We start from the raw sequence: 21,962 nt of genomic DNA on the forward strand, positions 1-21,962 counted from the left end.
TCTGCCTGGGCCACAGGCCGCCCACTGCCCCTGCCCCAGATCGGGGGCCGCCAAGCAGCCCTGTCCGAATCCCCTTCCTATTGAGGGAGTATTGGACCAACACTTGTAGAAAACGGGGTTCTACCGGGCAACTCATTGGAGGGACACATATAAATTTTGCCGACTTTCTGCTGAAGCTTACGAGCGTTCACACCTAAGCGTCTTACAAGGTCAGCTGTTTAGCTAAACATGAGCTCATGATCTAAATTTACACAATAATGAAGAAATCAGCTACAAGGGGAGATAATCAGCAAAAACTATCAATACCAGAATTAGATTCCCAAGGCCATCCATCAATTGTTGGAATAGTCATGTGCAAGGCAGAAAATATACATAAAACTGGAACTGAAACCAGGAACAAGGATGTTCTCAAAGACTGGTAGGATCTCTAAAACATTTTTAAAGTACATGTCATTGATAAAGCTAAATACTGAAAGGTTGTGTAATACAACAGATTAAGCATTGAGAAAAGTGAAATTATGCTGTTTTGAAAACTATGGCAGGTGAGATTTTCTGCCTAATTATATAAGAAGATTTCTCTAAAAAATACACATTATTTCAATGACTTATTGGCTGTGAAATAAGTTAAGGGTATTTCAAATGGCTTGTCTGCAAAGAAAGGTGAGATGTAGGGAATCACAGAAAGTCGAGGGGAAAATAGGTAAATATATACATTGCTATATGGTGAACTAAACCTTAGGCCAGCAACAATGGAGAGGACCTGACCCTTAGAAACTTACAAGTAAGCCGGTATCTTCAAAAGTTCAAATCTTTATAAGTAAAATATTTATTAATATAAATAACCAAGTGTTTTAATTGACATCAGAAGATGAAAACAATAAACCCTGAGAACATAGAAAAAAGATAAATAAAGATATGAGCAGAACTTAATACAACAGAAAACGTATAAAATTGAGGTGATTTAGTAAGTCCAAAGAATCTTCTTTGAAAAGATTGAAAAGACACACTTTGATTAAGGAAAACAAAAACATAAGTAAAGAATATACAGAAAGAATCAGGACAATGTTATAGTGGAGAATATATGAAATGCCAGTAAATTTGAACATTTCTGTAAAGTGGACCATTGCCTAGCTCCTAAAGTTTACCAAACCTGACACAAGAGGAAATCATTTAAGGTCATCATGTCTGCCCTTGGCATTCTCGGAACGCCCTGGCCTCAGAATGCAGCCTCTGTAGTCCATGGTAACCTGCGGAGAGGGGGCGGGTATGAGGGAGGTTGGAACTCTGCCCTCACTGAGGGAGTGGGTGTGGCCAACTCTGCTGTGACTGAACAAAGTGCAGGGGAGCAGGGGGCCCAGGGCAGGGCCCTCAGAGCCCGGCAGGTCCAGTGTGGTGTCACAAGCATTTAGGCCCAGGGCAAAGGGCGCCTTCTTTTTCTGCACAGCTGCCCAAACTCTCACCTTTCCACTCAGGCCGACCTCTTACTTGAAGTGTGTGTGGAACCTGTCCGCGCAGTACACCTCGCTGCACAGCTAAATATAGGTCTGGGCATCGTAGCTTCCTGCCAGGTGACCGAAGTTCACAGGCAGATGGGTCCCAGGGACACATGCAGAGAGGCTTCTGCCTGGGCCACAGGCCGCCCACTGCCCCTGCCCCAGATCGGGGGCCGCCAAGCAGCCCTGTCGGAGTCCCCTGCCTCTTGAGGGAGTATTGGACCAACACTTGTAGAAAACGGGGTTCTCGCGGGCAACTCATTGGAGGGACACAAATAAATCTTTGCCGACTTTCTGCTGAACCTTACAAGCGTTCACACCTAAGCGTCTTACAAGGTCAGCTGTTTAGCTAAACATGAGCTCATGATCTAAATTTACACAATAATGAAGAAATCAGCTACAAGGGGAGACAATCAGCAAAAACTATCAATACCAGGATTAGATTCCCAAGGCCATCCATCAATTGTAGGAATAGTCAGGTGAAAGGCAGAAAATATACATAAAACTGGAACTGAAACCAGGAACAAGGATGTTTTCAAAGACTGGTAGGATCTCTAAAACATTTTTAAAGTACATGTCATTGATAAAGCTAAATACTCAAAGGTTGTGTAATACAACAGATTTAGCATTGAGAAGAATGAAATTATGCTGTTTTGAAAACTATGGCAGGTGAGATTTTCTGCCTAATTATAGAAGAAGATTTCTCTAAAAACTACACATTATTTCAATGACTTATTGGCTGTGAAATAAGTTAAGGGTATTTCAAATGGCTTGTCTGCAAAGAAAGGTGAGATGTAGGGAATCACAGAAAGTCGAGGGGAAAATAGGTCAATATATACATTGCTATATGGTGAACTAAACCTTAGGCCAGCAACAATGGAGAGGACCTGACCCTTAGAAACTTACAAGTAAGCTGGAATCTTCAAAAGTTCAAATCTTTATAAGTAAAATATTTATTAACATGAATAACCAAGTGTTTTAATTGACATCAGAAGATCAAAACAATAAACCCTGAGAACATAGAAAAAAGATAAATAAAGATATGAGCAGAACTTAATACAACAGAAAACGTATAAAATTGAGGTGATTTAGTAAGTCCAAAGAATCTTCTTTGAAAAGATTGAAAAGACACACTTTGATTAAGGAAAACAAAAACATAAGTAAAGAATATACAGAAAGAATCAGGACAATGTTATAGCAGAGAAGATAAGAAATGCCAGTAAATTTGAACATTTCTGTAAAGTGGATCATTTCCTAGCTCCTAAAGTTTACCAAAGCTGACACAAGAGGAAATCATTTAAGGTCATCATGTCTGCCCTTGGCATTCTCGGAACACCCTGGCCTCCGGATGCAGCATCTGTAGTCCATGGTAACCTGTGGAGAGGGGGCGGGGCTGAGGGAGGTTGGAACACTGCCCTCACTGAGGGAGTGGGTGTGGCCATCTCTGCTGTGACTGAACAAAGGCCAGGGGAGCAGGGGGCCCAGGGCAGGGCCCTCAGAGCCCGGCAGGTCCAGTGGGGTGTCACAAGCATTTAGGCCCAGGGCAAAGGGCGCCTTCTTTGTCTGCACAGCTGCCCAAACTCTCACCTTTCCACTCAGGCCGACCTCTTACTTGAAGTGTGTGTGGAACCTGTCCGTGAAGTACACCTCGCTGCACACCTAACCAAAGGTCTGGGCATCGTAGCTTCCTGCCAGGTGACCGAAGTTCGCAGGCAGATGGGTCCCTGGGACACATGCAGAGAGGCTTCTGCCTGGGCCACAGGCCGCCCACTGCCCCTGCCCCAGATCGGGGGCCGCCAAGCAGCACTGTCGGAATCCCCTGCCTATTGAGGGAGTATTGGACCAACACTTGTAGAAAACGGGGTTCTCCCGGGCAACACATTGGAGGGACACAAATAAATCTTTGCCGACTTTCTGCTGAAGCTTACGAGCGTTCACACCTAAGCGTCTTACAAGGTCAGCTGTTTAGCTAAACATGAGCTCATGATCTAAATTTATACAATAATGAAGAAATCAGCTACAAGGGGAGACAATCAGCAAAAACTATCAATACCTGAATTAGATTCCCAAGGCCATCCATCAATTGTTGGAATAGTCATGTGCAAGGCAGAAAATATACATAAAACTGGAACTGAAACCAGGAACAAGGATGTTTTCAAAGACTGGTAGGATCTCTAAAACATTTTTAAAGTACATGTCATTGATAAAGCTAAATACTGAAAGGTTGTGTAATACAACAGATTAAGCATTGAGAAAAGTGAAATTATGCTGTTTTGAAAACTATGGCAGGTGAGATTTTCTGCCTAATTATATAAGAAGATTTCTCTAAAAAATACACATTATTTCAATGACTTATTGGCTGTGAAATAAGTTAAGGATATTTCAAATGGCATGTCGGCAAAGAAAGGTGAGATGTAGGGAATCACAGAAAGTCGAGGGGAAAATAGGTCAATATATACATTGCTATATGGTGAACTAAACCTTAGGCCCGCAACAATGGAGAGGACCTGACCCTTAGAAACTTACAAGTAAGCTGGAATCTTCAAAAGTTCAAATCTTTATAAGTAAAATATTTATTAAAATGAATAACCAAGTGTTTTAATTGACATCAGAAGATCAAAACAATATACCCTGAGAACATAGAAAAAAGATAAATAAAGATATGAGCAGAACTTAATACAACAGAAAACGTATAAAATTGAGGTGATTTAGTAAGTCCAAAGAATCTTCTTTGAAAAGATTGAAAAGACACACTTTGATTAAGGAAAACAAAAACATAAGTAAAGAATATACAGAAAGAATCAGGACAATGTTATAGCAGAGAATATAAGAAATGCCAGTAAATTTGAACATTTCTGTAAAGTGGACCATTTCCTGGCTCCTAAAGTTTACCAAACCTGACACAAGAGGAAATCATTTAAGGTCATCATGTCTGCCCTTGGCATTCTTGGAACACCCTGGCCTCCGGATGCAGCATCTGTAGTCCATGGTAACCTGCGGAGAGGGGGCGGGGCTGAGGGAGGTTGGAACACTGCCCTCACTGAGGGAGTGGGTGTGGCCATCTCTGCTGTGACTGAACAAAGGGCAGGGGAGCAGGGGTCCCGGGGCAGGGCCCTCAGAGCCCGGCAGGTCCAGTGGGGTGTCACAAGCATTTAGGCCCAGGGCAAAGGGCGCCTTCTTTGTCTGCACAGCTGCCCAAACTCTCACCTTTCCACTCAGGCCGACCTCTTACTTGAAGTGTGTGTGGAACCTGTCCGCGAAGTACACCTCGCTGCAAACCTACCCAAAGGTCTGGGCATCGTAGCTTCCTGCCAGGTGACCGAAGTTCGCAGGCAGATGGGTCCCTGGGACACATGCAGAGAGGCTTCTGCCTGAGCCACAGGCCGCCCACTGCCCCTGCCCCAGATCGGGGGCCGCCAAGCAGCCCTGTCCGAATCCCCTTCCTATTGTGGGAGTATTGGACCAACACTTGTAGAAAACGGGGATCTCCCGGGCAACTCATTGAAGGCACACAAATAAATCTTTGCCGACTTTCTGCTGAAGCTTACGAGCGTTCACTCCTAAGCGTCTTACAAGGTCAGCTGTTTAGCTAAACATGAGCTCATGATCTAAATTTACACAATAATGAAGAAATCAGCTACAAGGGGAGACAATCAGCAAAAACTATCAATACCAGAATTAGATTCCCAAGGCCATCCATCAATTGTTGGAATAGTCAGGTGCAAGGCCGAAAATATACATAAAACTCGAACTGAAACCAGGAACAAGGATGTTTTCAAAGACTGGTAGGATCTCTAAAACATTTTTAAAGTACATGTCATTGATAAAGCTAAATACTCAAAGGTTGTGTAATACAACAGATTAAGCATTGAGAAGAGTGAAATTATGCTGTTTTGAAAACTATGGCAGGTGAGATTTTCTGCCTAATTATAGAAGAAGATTTCTCTAAAAAATACACATTATTTCAATGACTTATTGGCTGTGAAATAAGTTAAGGGTATTTCAAATGGCTTGTCTGCAAAGAAAGGTGAGATGTAGGGAATCACAGAAAGTCGAGGGGAAAATAGGTCAATATATACATTGCTATATGGTGAACTAAACCTTAGGCCAGCAACAATGGAGAGGACCTGACCCTTAGAAACTTACAAGTAAGCTGGAATCTTCAAAAGTTCAAATCTTTATAAGTAAAATATTTATTAACATGAATAACCAAGTGTTTTAATTGACATCAGAAGATCAAAACAATAAACCCTGAGAACATAGAAAAAAGATAAATAAAGATATGAGCAGAACTTAATACATCAGAAAACGTATAAAATTGAGGTGATTTAGTAAGTCCAAAGAATCTTCTTTGAAAAGATTGAAAAGACACACTTTGATTAAGGAAAACAAAAACATAAGTAAAGAATATACAGAAAGAATCAGGACAATGTTATAGCAGAGAATATAAGAAATGCCAGTAAATTTGAACATTTCTGTAAAGTGGATCATTTCCTAGCTCCTAAAGTTTACCAAAGCTGACACAAGAGGAAATCATTTAAGGTCATCATGTCTGCCCTTGGCATTCTCGGAACACCCTGGCCTCCGGATGCAGCATCTGTAGTCCATGGTAACCTGCGGAGAGCGTGCGGGGCTGAGGGAGGTTGGAACACTGCCCTCACTGAGGGAGTGGGTGTGGCCATCTCTGCTGTGACTGAACAAAGGGCTGGGGAGCAGGGGGCCCAGGGCAGGGCCCTCAGAGCCAGGCAGGTCCAGTGGGGTGTCACAAGCATATAGGCCCAGGCCAAAGGGCGCCTTCTTTGTCTGCACAGCTGCCCAAACTCTCACCTTTCCACTCAGGCCGACCTCTTACTTGAAGTGTGTGTGGAACCTGTCCGCGAAGTACACCTCGCTGCACACCTAACCAAAGGTCTGGGCATCGTAGCTTCCTGCCAGGTGACCGAAGTTCGCAGGCAGATGGGTCCCTGGGACACATGCAGAGAGGCTTCTGCCTGGGCCACAGGCCGCCCACTGCCCCTGCCCCAGATCGGGGGCCGCCAAGCAGCCCTGTCCGAATCCCCTTCCTATTGAGGGAGTATTGGACCAACACTTGTAGAAAACGGGGTTCTACCGGGCAACTCATTGGAGGGACACATATAAATTTTGCCGACTTTCTGCTGAAGCTTACGAGCGTTCACACCTAAGCGTCTTACAAGGTCAGCTGTTTAGCTAAACATGAGCTCATGATCTAAATTTACACAATAATGAAGAAATCAGCTACAAGGGGAGATAATCAGCAAAAACTATCAATACCAGAATTAGATTCCCAAGGCCATCCATCAATTGTTGGAATAGTCATGTGCAAGGCAGAAAATATACATAAAACTGGAACTGAAACCAGGAACAAGGATGTTCTCAAAGACTGGTAGGATCTCTAAAACATTTTTAAAGTACATGTCATTGATAAAGCTAAATACTGAAAGGTTGTGTAATACAACAGATTAAGCATTGAGAAAAGTGAAATTATGCTGTTTTGAAAACTATGGCAGGTGAGATTTTCTGCCTAATTATATAAGAAGATTTCTCTAAAAAATACACATTATTTCAATGACTTATTGGCTGTGAAATAAGTTAAGGGTATTTCAAATGGCTTGTCTGCAAAGAAAGGTGAGATGTAGGGAATCACAGAAAGTCGAGGGGAAAATAGGTAAATATATACATTGCTATATGGTGAACTAAACCTTAGGCCAGCAACAATGGAGAGGACCTGACCCTTAGAAACTTACAAGTAAGCCGGTATCTTCAAAAGTTCAAATCTTTATAAGTAAAATATTTATTAATATAAATAACCAAGTGTTTTAATTGACATCAGAAGATGAAAACAATAAACCCTGAGAACATAGAAAAAAGATAAATAAAGATATGAGCAGAACTTAATACAACAGAAAACGTATAAAATTGAGGTGATTTAGTAAGTCCAAAGAATCTTCTTTGAAAAGATTGAAAAGACACACTTTGATTAAGGAAAACAAAAACATAAGTAAAGAATATACAGAAAGAATCAGGACAATGTTATAGTGGAGAATATATGAAATGCCAGTAAATTTGAACATTTCTGTAAAGTGGACCATTGCCTAGCTCCTAAAGTTTACCAAACCTGACACAAGAGGAAATCATTTAAGGTCATCATGTCTGCCCTTGGCATTCTCGGAACGCCCTGGCCTCAGAATGCAGCCTCTGTAGTCCATGGTAACCTGCGGAGAGGGGGCGGGTATGAGGGAGGTTGGAACTCTGCCCTCACTGAGGGAGTGGGTGTGGCCAACTCTGCTGTGACTGAACAAAGTGCAGGGGAGCAGGGGGCCCAGGGCAGGGCCCTCAGAGCCCGGCAGGTCCAGTGTGGTGTCACAAGCATTTAGGCCCAGGGCAAAGGGCGCCTTCTTTTTCTGCACAGCTGCCCAAACTCTCACCTTTCCACTCAGGCCGACCTCTTACTTGAAGTGTGTGTGGAACCTGTCCGCGCAGTACACCTCGCTGCACAGCTAAATATAGGTCTGGGCATCGTAGCTTCCTGCCAGGTGACCGAAGTTCACAGGCAGATGGGTCCCAGGGACACATGCAGAGAGGCTTCTGCCTGGGCCACAGGCCGCCCACTGCCCCTGCCCCAGATCGGGGGCCGCCAAGCAGCCCTGTCGGAGTCCCCTGCCTCTTGAGGGAGTATTGGACCAACACTTGTAGAAAACGGGGTTCTCGCGGGCAACTCATTGGAGGGACACAAATAAATCTTTGCCGACTTTCTGCTGAACCTTACAAGCGTTCACACCTAAGCGTCTTACAAGGTCAGCTGTTTAGCTAAACATGAGCTCATGATCTAAATTTACACAATAATGAAGAAATCAGCTACAAGGGGAGACAATCAGCAAAAACTATCAATACCAGGATTAGATTCCCAAGGCCATCCATCAATTGTAGGAATAGTCAGGTGAAAGGCAGAAAATATACATAAAACTGGAACTGAAACCAGGAACAAGGATGTTTTCAAAGACTGGTAGGATCTCTAAAACATTTTTAAAGTACATGTCATTGATAAAGCTAAATACTCAAAGGTTGTGTAATACAACAGATTTAGCATTGAGAAGAATGAAATTATGCTGTTTTGAAAACTATGGCAGGTGAGATTTTCTGCCTAATTATAGAAGAAGATTTCTCTAAAAACTACACATTATTTCAATGACTTATTGGCTGTGAAATAAGTTAAGGGTATTTCAAATGGCTTGTCTGCAAAGAAAGGTGAGATGTAGGGAATCACAGAAAGTCGAGGGGAAAATAGGTCAATATATACATTGCTATATGGTGAACTAAACCTTAGGCCAGCAACAATGGAGAGGACCTGACCCTTAGAAACTTACAAGTAAGCTGGAATCTTCAAAAGTTCAAATCTTTATAAGTAAAATATTTATTAACATGAATAACCAAGTGTTTTAATTGACATCAGAAGATCAAAACAATAAACCCTGAGAACATAGAAAAAAGATAAATAAAGATATGAGCAGAACTTAATACAACAGAAAACGTATAAAATTGAGGTGATTTAGTAAGTCCAAAGAATCTTCTTTGAAAAGATTGAAAAGACACACTTTGATTAAGGAAAACAAAAACATAAGTAAAGAATATACAGAAAGAATCAGGACAATGTTATAGCAGAGAAGATAAGAAATGCCAGTAAATTTGAACATTTCTGTAAAGTGGATCATTTCCTAGCTCCTAAAGTTTACCAAAGCTGACACAAGAGGAAATCATTTAAGGTCATCATGTCTGCCCTTGGCATTCTCGGAACACCCTGGCCTCCGGATGCAGCATCTGTAGTCCATGGTAACCTGTGGAGAGGGGGCGGGGCTGAGGGAGGTTGGAACACTGCCCTCACTGAGGGAGTGGGTGTGGCCATCTCTGCTGTGACTGAACAAAGGCCAGGGGAGCAGGGGGCCCAGGGCAGGGCCCTCAGAGCCCGGCAGGTCCAGTGGGGTGTCACAAGCATTTAGGCCCAGGGCAAAGGGCGCCTTCTTTGTCTGCACAGCTGCCCAAACTCTCACCTTTCCACTCAGGCCGACCTCTTACTTGAAGTGTGTGTGGAACCTGTCCGTGAAGTACACCTCGCTGCACACCTAACCAAAGGTCTGGGCATCGTAGCTTCCTGCCAGGTGACCGAAGTTCGCAGGCAGATGGGTCCCTGGGACACATGCAGAGAGGCTTCTGCCTGGGCCACAGGCCGCCCACTGCCCCTGCCCCAGATCGGGGGCCGCCAAGCAGCACTGTCGGAATCCCCTGCCTATTGAGGGAGTATTGGACCAACACTTGTAGAAAACGGGGTTCTCCCGGGCAACACATTGGAGGGACACAAATAAATCTTTGCCGACTTTCTGCTGAAGCTTACGAGCGTTCACACCTAAGCGTCTTACAAGGTCAGCTGTTTAGCTAAACATGAGCTCATGATCTAAATTTATACAATAATGAAGAAATCAGCTACAAGGGGAGACAATCAGCAAAAACTATCAATACCTGAATTAGATTCCCAAGGCCATCCATCAATTGTTGGAATAGTCATGTGCAAGGCAGAAAATATACATAAAACTGGAACTGAAACCAGGAACAAGGATGTTTTCAAAGACTGGTAGGATCTCTAAAACATTTTTAAAGTACATGTCATTGATAAAGCTAAATACTGAAAGGTTGTGTAATACAACAGATTAAGCATTGAGAAAAGTGAAATTATGCTGTTTTGAAAACTATGGCAGGTGAGATTTTCTGCCTAATTATATAAGAAGATTTCTCTAAAAAATACACATTATTTCAATGACTTATTGGCTGTGAAATAAGTTAAGGATATTTCAAATGGCATGTCGGCAAAGAAAGGTGAGATGTAGGGAATCACAGAAAGTCGAGGGGAAAATAGGTCAATATATACATTGCTATATGGTGAACTAAACCTTAGGCCCGCAACAATGGAGAGGACCTGACCCTTAGAAACTTACAAGTAAGCTGGAATCTTCAAAAGTTCAAATCTTTATAAGTAAAATATTTATTAAAATGAATAACCAAGTGTTTTAATTGACATCAGAAGATCAAAACAATATACCCTGAGAACATAGAAAAAAGATAAATAAAGATATGAGCAGAACTTAATACAACAGAAAACGTATAAAATTGAGGTGATTTAGTAAGTCCAAAGAATCTTCTTTGAAAAGATTGAAAAGACACACTTTGATTAAGGAAAACAAAAACATAAGTAAAGAATATACAGAAAGAATCAGGACAATGTTATAGCAGAGAATATAAGAAATGCCAGTAAATTTGAACATTTCTGTAAAGTGGACCATTTCCTGGCTCCTAAAGTTTACCAAACCTGACACAAGAGGAAATCATTTAAGGTCATCATGTCTGCCCTTGGCATTCTTGGAACACCCTGGCCTCCGGATGCAGCATCTGTAGTCCATGGTAACCTGCGGAGAGGGGGCGGGGCTGAGGGAGGTTGGAACACTGCCCTCACTGAGGGAGTGGGTGTGGCCATCTCTGCTGTGACTGAACAAAGGGCAGGGGAGCAGGGGTCCCGGGGCAGGGCCCTCAGAGCCCGGCAGGTCCAGTGGGGTGTCACAAGCATTTAGGCCCAGGGCAAAGGGCGCCTTCTTTGTCTGCACAGCTGCCCAAACTCTCACCTTTCCACTCAGGCCGACCTCTTACTTGAAGTGTGTGTGGAACCTGTCCGCGAAGTACACCTCGCTGCAAACCTACCCAAAGGTCTGGGCATCGTAGCTTCCTGCCAGGTGACCGAAGTTCGCAGGCAGATGGGTCCCTGGGACACATGCAGAGAGGCTTCTGCCTGAGCCACAGGCCGCCCACTGCCCCTGCCCCAGATCGGGGGCCGCCAAGCAGCCCTGTCCGAATCCCCTTCCTATTGTGGGAGTATTGGACCAACACTTGTAGAAAACGGGGATCTCCCGGGCAACTCATTGAAGGCACACAAATAAATCTTTGCCGACTTTCTGCTGAAGCTTACGAGCGTTCACTCCTAAGCGTCTTACAAGGTCAGCTGTTTAGCTAAACATGAGCTCATGATCTAAATTTACACAATAATGAAGAAATCAGCTACAAGGGGAGACAATCAGCAAAAACTATCAATACCAGAATTAGATTCCCAAGGCCATCCATCAATTGTTGGAATAGTCAGGTGCAAGGCCGAAAATATACATAAAACTCGAACTGAAACCAGGAACAAGGATGTTTTCAAAGACTGGTAGGATCTCTAAAACATTTTTAAAGTACATGTCATTGATAAAGCTAAATACTCAAAGGTTGTGTAATACAACAGATTAAGCATTGAGAAGAGTGAAATTATGCTGTTTTGAAAACTATGGCAGGTGAGATTTTCTGCCTAATTATAGAAGAAGATTTCTCTAAAAAATACACATTATTTCAATGACTTATTGGCTGTGAAATAAGTTAAGGGTATTTCAAATGGCTTGTCTGCAAAGAAAGGTGAGATGTAGGGAATCACAGAAAGTCGAGGGGAAAATAGGTCAATATATACATTGCTATATGGTGAACTAAACCTTAGGCCAGCAACAATGGAGAGGACCTGACCCTTAGAAACTTACAAGTAAGCTGGAATCTTCAAAAGTTCAAATCTTTATAAGTAAAATATTTATTAACATGAATAACCAAGTGTTTTAATTGACATCAGAAGATCAAAACAATAAACCCTGAGAACATAGAAAAAAGATAAATAAAGATATGAGCAGAACTTAATACAACAGAAAACGTATAAAATTGAGGTGATTTAGTAAGTCCAAAGAATCTTCTTTGAAAAGATTGAAAAGACACACTTTGATTAAGGAAAACAAAAACATAAGTAAAGAATATACAGAAAGAATCAGGACAATGTTATAGCAGAGAATATAAGAAATGCCAGTAAATTTGAACATTTCTGTAAAGTGGACCATTTCCTAGCTCCTAAAGTTTACCAAAGCTGACACAAGAGGTAATCATTTAAGGTCATCATGTCTGCCCTTGGCATTCTCGGAACACCCTGGCCTCCGGATGCAGCATCTGTAGTCCATGGTAACCTGTGGAGAGGGGGCGGGGCTGAGGGAGGTTGGAACACTGCCCTCACTGAGGGAGTGGGTGTGGCCATCTCTGCTGTGACTGAACAAAGGGCAGGGGAGCAGGGGGCCCAGGGCAGGGCCCTCAGAGCCCGGCAGGTCCAGTGGGGTGTCACAAGCATTTAGGCCCTGGGCAAAGGGCGCCTTCTTTGTCTGCACAGCTGCCCAAACTCTCACCTTTCCACTCAGGCCGACCTCTTACTTGAAGTGTGTGTGGTACCTGTCCGTGAAGTACACCTCGCTGCACACCTAACCAAAGGTCTGGGCATCGTAGCTTCCTGCCAGGTGACCGAAGTTCGCAGGCAGATGGGTCCCTGGGACACATGCAGAGAGGCTTCTGCCTGGGCCACAGGCCGCCCACTGCCCCTGCCCCAGATCGGGGGCCGCCAAGCAGCCCTGTCGGAGTCCCCTGCCTATTGAGGGAGTATTGGACCAACACTTGTAGAAAACGGGGTTCTCCCGGGCAACACATTGGAGGGACACAAATAAATCTTTGCCGACTTTCTGCTGAAGCTTACGAGCGTTCACACCTAAGCGTCTTACAAGGTCAGCTGTTTAGCTAAACATGAGCTCATGATCTAAATTTATACAATAATGAAGAAATCAGCTACAAGGGGAGACAATCAGCAAAAACTATCAATACCTGAATTAGATTCCCAAGGCCATCCATCAATTGTTGGAATAGTCATGTGCAAGGCAGAAAATATACATAAAACTGGAACTGAAACCAGGAACAAGGATGTTTTCAAAGACTGGTAGGATTTCTAAAATATTTTTAAAGTACATGTCATTGATAAAGCTAAATACTGAAAGGTTGTGTAATACAACAGATTAAGCATTGAGAAAAGTGAAATTATGCTGTTTTGAAAACTATGGCAGGTGAGATTTTCTGCCTAATTATATAAGAAGATTTCTCTAAAAAATACACATTATTTCAATGACTTATTGGCTGTGAAATAAGTTAAGGATATTTCAAATGGCTTGTCGGCAAAGAAACGTGAGATGTAGGGAATCACACAAAGTCGAGGGGAAAATAGGTCAATATATACATTGCTATATGGTGAACTAAACCTTAGGCCAGCAACAATGGAGAGGACCTGACCCTTAGAAACTTACAAGTAAGCTGGAATCTTCAAAAGTTCAAATCTTTATAAGTAGAATATTTATTATAATGAATAACCAAGTGTTTTAATTGACATCAGAAGATCAAAACAATATACCCTGAGAACATAGAAAAAAGATAAATAAAGATATGAGCAGAACTTAATACAACAGAAAACGTATAAAATTGAGGTGATTTAGTAAGTCCAAAGAATCTTCTTTGAAAAGATTGAAAAGACACACTTTGATTAAGGAAAACAAAAACATAAGTAAAGAATATACAGAAAGGATCAGGACAATGTTATAGCAGAGAATATAAGACATGCCAGTAAATTTGAACATTTCTGTAAAGTGGACCATTTCCTAGCTCCTAAAGTTTACCAAACCTGACACAAGAGGAAATCATTTAAGGTCATCATGTCTGCCCTTGGCATTCTCGGAACACCCTGGCCTCCGGATGCAGCATCTGTAGTCCATGGTAACCTGCGGAGAGGGGGCGGGGCTGAGGGAGGTTGGAACACTGCCCTCACTGAGGGAGTGTGTGTGGCCATCTCTGCTGTGACTGAACAAAGGGCAGGGGAGCAGGGGGCCCGGGGCAGGGCCCTCAGAGCCCGGCAGGTCCAGTGGGGTGTCACAAGCATTTAGGCCCAGGGCAAAGGGCGCCTTCTTTGTCTGCACAGCTGCCCAAACTCTCACCTTTCCACTCAGGCCGACCTCTTACTTGAAGTGTGTGTGGAACCTGTCCGCGAAGTACACCTCGCTGCAAACCTACCCAAAGGTCTGGGCATCGTAGCTTCCTGCCAGGTGACCGAAGTTCGCAGGCAGATGGGTCCCTGGGACACATGCAGAGAGGCTTCTGCCTGAGCCACAGGCCGCCCACTGCCCCTGCCCCAGATCGGGGGCCGCCAAGCAGCCCTGTCCGAATCCCCTTCCTATTGTGGGAGTATTGGACCAACACTTGTAGAAAACGGGGATCTCCCGGGCAACTCATTGAAGGCACACAAATAAATCTTTGCCGACTTTCTGCTGAAGCTTACGAGCGTTCACTCCTAAGCGTCTTACAAGGTCAGCTGTTTAGCTAAACATGAGCTCATGATCTAAATTTACACAATAATGAAGAAATCAGCTACAAGGGGAGACAATCAGCAAAAACTATCAATACCAGAATTAGATTCCCAAGGCCATCCATCAATTGTTGGAATAGTCAGGTGCAAGGCCGAAAATATACATAAAACTCGAACTGAAACCAGGAACAAGGATGTTTTCAAAGACTGGTAGGATCTCTAAAACATTTTTAAAGTACATGTCATTGATAAAGCTAAATACTCAAAGGTTGTGTAATACAACAGATTAAGCATTGAGAAGAGTGAAATTATGCTGTTTTGAAAACTATGGCAGGTGAGATTTTCTGCCTAATTATAGAAGAAGATTTCTCTAAAAAATACACATTATTTCAATGACTTATTGGCTGTGAAATAAGTTAAGGGTATTTCAAATGGCTTGTCTGCAAAGAAAGGTGAGATGTAGGGAATCACAGAAAGTCGAGGGGAAAATAGGTCAATATATACATTGCTATATGGTGAACTAAACCTTAGGCCAGCAACAATGGAGAGGACCTGACCCTTAGAAACTTACAAGTAAGCTGGAATCTTCAAAAGTTCAAATCTTTATAAGTAAAATATTTATTAACATGAATAACCAAGTGTTTTAATTGACATCAGAAGATCAAAACAATAAACCCTGAGAACATAGAAAAAAGATAAATAAAGATATGAGCAGAACTTAATACATCAGAAAACGTATAAAATTGAGGTGATTTAGTAAGTCCAAAGAATCTTCTTTGAAAAGATTGAAAAGACACACTTTGATTAAGGAAAACAAAAACATAAGTAAAGAATATACAGAAAGAATCAGGACAATGTTATAGCAGAGAATATAAGAAATGCCAGTAAATTTGAACATTTCTGTAAAGTGGATCATTTCCTAGCTCCTAAAGTTTACCAAAGCTGACACAAGAGGAAATCATTTAAGGTCATCATGTCTGCCCTTGGCATTCTCGGAACACCCTGGCCTCCGGATGCAGCATCTGTAGTCCATGGTAACCTGCGGAGAGGGTGCGGGGCTGAGGGAGGTTGGAACACTGCCCTCACTGAGGGAGTGGGTGTGGCCATCTCTGCTGTGACTGAACAAAGGGCTGGGGAGCAGGGGGCCCAGGGCAGGGCCCTCAGAGCCCGGCAGGTCCAGTGGGGTGTCACAAGCATATAGGCCCAGGCCAAAGGGCGCCTTCTTTGTCTGCACAGCTGCCCAAACTCTCACCTTTCCACTCAGGCCGACCTCTTACTTGAAGTGTGTGTGGAACCTGTCCGCGAAGTACACCTCGCTGCACACCTAACCAAAGGTCTGGGCATCGTAGCTTCCTGCCAGGTGACCGAAGTTCGCAGGCAGATGGGTCCCTGGGACACATGCAGAGAGGCTTCTGCCTGGGCCACAGGCCGCCCACTGCCCCTGCCCCAGATCGGGGGCCGCCAAGCAGCCCTGTCCGAATCCCCTTCCTATTGAGGGAGTATTGGACCAACACTTGTAGAAAACGGGGTTCTACCGGGCAACTCATTGGAGGGACACATATAAATTTTGCCGACTTTCTGCTGAAGCTTACGAGCGTTCACACCTAAGCGTCTTACAAGGTCAGCTGTTTAGCTAAACATGAGCTCATGATCTAAATTTACACAATAATGAAGAAATCAGCTACAAGGGGAGATAATCAGCAAAAACTATCAATACCAGAATTAGATTCCCAAGGCCATCCATCAATTGTTGGAATAGTCATGTGCAAGGCAGAAAATATACATAAAACTGGAACTGAAACCAGGAACAAGGATGTTCTCAAAGACTGGTAGGATCTCTAAAACATTTTTAAAGTACATGTCATTGATAAAGCTAAATACTGAAAGGTTGTGTAATACAACAGATTAAGCATTGAGAAAAGTGAAATTATGCTGTTTTGAAAACTATGGCAGGTGAGATTTTCTGCCTAATTATATAAGAAGATTTCTCTAAAAAATACACATTATTTCAATGACTTATTGGCTGTGAAATAAGTTAAGGGTATTTCAAATGGCTTGTCTGCAAAGAAAGGTGAGATGTAGGGAATCACAGAAAGTCGAGGGGAAAATAGGTAAATATATACATTGCTATATGGTGAACTAAACCTTAGGCCAGCAACAATGGAGAGGACCTGACCCTTAGAAACTTACAAGTAAGCCGGTATCTTCAAAAGTTCAAATCTTTATAAGTAAAATATTTATTAATATAAATAACCAAGTGTTTTAATTGACATCAGAAGATGAAAACAATAAACCCTGAGAACATAGAAAAAAGATAAATAAAGATATGAGCAGAACTTAATACAACAGAAAACGTATAAAATTGAGGTGATTTAGTAAGTCCAAAGAATCTTCTTTGAAAAGATTGAAAAGACACACTTTGATTAAGGAAAACAAAAACATAAGTAAAGAATATACAGAAAGAATCAGGACAATGTTATAGTGGAGAATATATGAAATGCCAGTAAATTTGAACATTTCTGTAAAGTGGACCATTGCCTAGCTCCTAAAGTTTACCAAACCTGACACAAGAGGAAATCATTTAAGGTCATCATGTCTGCCCTTGGCATTCTCGGAACGCCCTGGCCTCAGAATGCAGCCTCTGTAGTCCATGGTAACCTGCGGAGAGGGGGCGGGTATGAGGGAGGTTGGAACTCTGCCCTCACTGAGGGAGTGGGTGTGGCCAACTCTGCTGTGACTGAACAAAGTGCAGGGGAGCAGGGGGCCCAGGGCAGGGCCCTCAGAGCCCGGCAGGTCCAGTGTGGTGTCACAAGCATTTAGGCCCAGGGCAAAGGGCGCCTTCTTTTTCTGCACAGCTGCCCAAACTCTCACCTTTCCACTCAGGCCGACCTCTTACTTGAAGTGTGTGTGGAACCTGTCCGCGCAGTACACCTCGCTGCACAGCTAAATATAGGTCTGGGCATCGTAGCTTCCTGCCAGGTGACCGAAGTTCACAGGCAGATGGGTCCCAGGGACACATGCAGAGAGGCTTCTGCCTGGGCCACAGGCCGCCCACTGCCCCTGCCCCAGATCGGGGGCCGCCAAGCAGCCCTGTCGGAATCCCCTGCCTCTTGAGGGAGTATTGGACCAACACTTGTAGAAAACGGGGTTCTCGCGGGCAACTCATTGGAGGGACACAAATAAATCTTTGCCGACTTTCTGCTGAACCTTACAAGCGTTCACACCTAAGCGTCTTACAAGGTCAGCTGTTTAGCTAAACATGAGCTCATGATCTAAATTTACACAATAATGAAGAAATCAGCTACAAGGGGAGACAATCAGCAAAAACTATCAATACCAGGATTAGATTCCCAAGGCCATCCATCAATTGTAGGAATAGTCAGGTGAAAGGCAGAAAATATACATAAAACTGGAACTGAAACCAGGAACAAGGATGTTTTCAAAGACTGGTAGGATCTCTAAAACATTTTTAAAGTACATGTCATTGATAAAGCTAAATACTCAAAGGTTGTGTAATACAACAGATTTAGCATTGAGAAGAATGAAATTATGCTGTTTTGAAAACTATGGCAGGTGAGATTTTCTGCCTAATTATAGAAGAAGATTTCTCTAAAAACTACACATTATTTCAATGACTTATTGGCTGTGAAATAAGTTAAGGGTATTTCAAATGGCTTGTCTGCAAAGAAAGGTGAGATGTAGGGAATCACAGAAAGTCGAGGGGAAAATAGGTCAATATATACATTGCTATATGGTGAACTAAACCTTAGGCCAGCAACAATGGAGAGGACCTGACCCTTAGAAACTTACAAGTAAGCTGGAATCTTCAAAAGTTCAAATCTTTATAAGTAAAATATTTATTAAAATGAATAACCAAGTGTTTTAATTGACATCAGAAGATCAAAACAATAAACCCTGAGAACATAGAAAAAAGATAAATAAAGATATGAGCAGAACTTAATACAACAGAAAACGTATAAAATTGAGGTGATTTAGTAAGTCCAAAGAATCTTCTTTGAAAAGATTGAAAAGACACACTTTGATTAAGGAAAACAAAAACATAAGTAAAGAATATACAGAAAGAATCAGGACAATGTTATAGCAGAGAATATAACAAATGCCAGTAAGTTTGAACATTTCTGTAAAGTGGACCATTTCCTAGCTCCTAAAGTTTACCAAACCTGACACAAGAGGAAATCATTTAAGGTCATCATGTCTGCCCTTGTCATTCTCGGAACACCCTGGCCTCCGGATGCAGCATCTGTAGTCCATGGTAACCTGCGGAGAGGGGGCGAGGCTGAGGGAGATTGAACACTGCCCTCACTGAGGGAGTGGGTGTGGCCATCTCTTCTGTGACTGAACAAAGGGCAGGGGAGCAGGGGGCCCAGGGCAGGGCCCTCAGAGCCCGGCACGTCCAGTGGGGTGTCACAAGCATTTAGGCCCAGGCCAAAGGGCGCGTTCTTTGTCTGCACAGCTGCCCAAATTCTCACCTTTCCACTCAGGCCGAATTCTTACTTGAAGTGTGTGTGGAACCTGTCCGCGCAGTACACCTCGCTGCACAGCTAACCATAGGTCTGGGCATCGTAGCTTCCTGCCAGGTTACCGAAGTTCGCAGGCAGATGGGTCCCAGGGACACATGCAGGGAGGCTTCTGCCTGGGCCACAGGCCGCCCACTGCCCCTGCCCCAGATCGGGGGCTGCCAAGCAGCCCTGTCGGAGTCCCCTGTCTCTTGACGGAGCATTGGACCAACACTTGTAGAAAACGGGGTTCTCGCGGGCAACTCATTGGAGGTACACAAATAAATCTTTGCCGACTTTCTGCTGAAGCTTACAAGCGTTCACACCTAAGCATCTTACAAGGTCAGCTGTTTAGCTAAACATGAGCGCATGATCTAAATTTACACAATAATGAAGAAATCAGCTACAAGGGGAGACAATCAGCAAAAACTCTCAATACCAGAATTAGATTCCCAAGGCCATCCATCAATTGTTGGAATGGTCAGGTGCAAGGCAGAAAATATACATTAAACTGGAACTGAAACAGGGAACAAGGATGTTTTCAAAGACTGGTAGGATCTCTAAAACCTTTTTAAAGTATATGTCATTGATAAAGCTAAATACTCAAAGGTTGTGTAATACAACAGATTAAGCATTGAGAAGAGTGAAATTATGCTGTTTTGAAAACTATGGCAGGTGAGACTTTCTGCCTAATTATATAAGAAGATTTCTCTAAAAAATACACATTATTTCAATGACTTATTGGCTGTGAAATAAGTTAAGGGTATTTCAAATGGCTTGTCTGCAAAAAAGGAGAGATGTAGGGAATCACTGAAAGTCGAGCGGAAAATAGGTCAATATATACATTGCTATATGGTGAACTAAACCTTAGGCCAGCAACAATGGAGAGGACCTGACCCTTAGAAACTTACAAGTAAGCTGGAATCTTCAAATGTTTAAATCTTTATAAGTAAAATATTTATTAAAATGAATAACCAAGTGTTTTAATTGACATCAGAAGATCAAAACAATAAACCCTGAGAACATAGAAAAAAGATAAATAAAGATATGAGCAGAACTTTGTACAACAGAAAACGTATAAAATTGAGGTGATTTAGTAAGTCCAAAGAATCTTCTTTGAAAAGATTGAAAAGACACACTTTGATTAAGGAAAACAAAAACATAAGTAAAGAATATACAGAAAGAATCAGGACAATGTTATAGCAGAGAATATATGAAATGCCAGTAAATTTGAACATTTCTGTAAAGTGGACCATTTCCTAGCTCCTAAAGTTTACCAAACCTGACACAAGAGGAAATCATTTAAGGTCATCATGTCTGCCCTTGTCATTCTCGGAACACCCTGGCCTCCGGATGCAGCATCTGTAGTCCATGGTAACCTGCGGAGAGGGGGCGGGGCTGAGGGAGGTTGAACACTGCCCTCACTGAGGGAGTGGGTGTGGCCATCTCTGCTGTGACTGAACAAAGGGCAGGGGAGCAGGGGGCCCAGGGCAGGGCCCTCAGAGCCCGGCAGGTCCAGTGGGGTGTCACAAGCATTTAGGTCCAGGCCAAAGGGCGCCTTCTTTGTCTGCACAGCTGCCCAAACTCTCACCTTTCCACTCAGGCCGACCTCTTACTTGAAGTGTGTGTGGAACCTGTCCGCGCAGTACACTTCGCTGCACAGCTAACCATAGGTCTGGTCATCATAGCCTCCTGCCAGGTGACCGAAGTGCGCAGGCAGATGGGTCCCAGGGACACATGCAGAGAGGCTTCTGCCTGGGCCACAGGCCGCCCACTGCCCCTGCCCCAGATCGGGGGCCGCAAAGCAGCCCTGTCTGAGTCCCCTGCCTCTTGAGGGAGTATTGGACCAACACTTGTAGAAAACGGGGTTCTCGCGGGCAACTCATTGGAGGGACACAAATAAATCTTTGCCGACTTTCTGCTGAACCTTACAAGCGTTCACACCTAAGCGTCTTACAAGGTCAGCTGTTTAGCTAAACATGAGCTCATGATCTAAATTTACACAATAATGAAGAAATCAGCTACAAGGGGAGACAATCAGCAAAAACTATCAATACCAGGATTAGATTCCCAAGGCCATCCATCAATTGTAGGAATAGTCAGGTGAAAGGCAGAAAATATACATAAAACTGGAACTGAAACCAGGAACAAGGATGTTTTCAAAGACTGGTAGGATCTCTAAAACATTTTTAAAGTACATGTCATTGATAAAGCTAAATACTCAAAGGTTGTGTAATACAACAGATTTAGCATTGAGAAGAATGAAATTATGCTGTTTTGAAAACTATGGCAGGTGAGATTTTCTGCCTAATTATAGAAGAAGATTTCTCTAAAAACTACACATTATTTCAATGACTTATTGGCTGTGAAATAAGTTAAGGGTATTTCAAATGGCTTGTCTGCAAAGAAAGGTGAGATGTAGGGAATCACAGAAAGTCGAGGGGAAAATAGGTCAATATATACATTGCTATATGGTGAACTAAACCTTAGGCCAGCAACAATGGAGAGGACCTGACCCTTAGAAACTTACAAGTAAGCTGGAATCTTCAAAAGTTCAAATCTTTATAAGTAAAATATTTATTAAAATGAATAACCAAGTGTTTTAATTGACATCAGAAGATCAAAACAATAAACCCTGAGAACATAGAAAAAAGATAA

Source organism: Mesoplodon mirus (assembly GCF_964341445.2).
Source record: "Mesoplodon mirus genome assembly, chromosome: 1".
NCBI lineage: Eukaryota > Metazoa > Chordata > Mammalia > Artiodactyla > Ziphiidae > Mesoplodon > Mesoplodon mirus.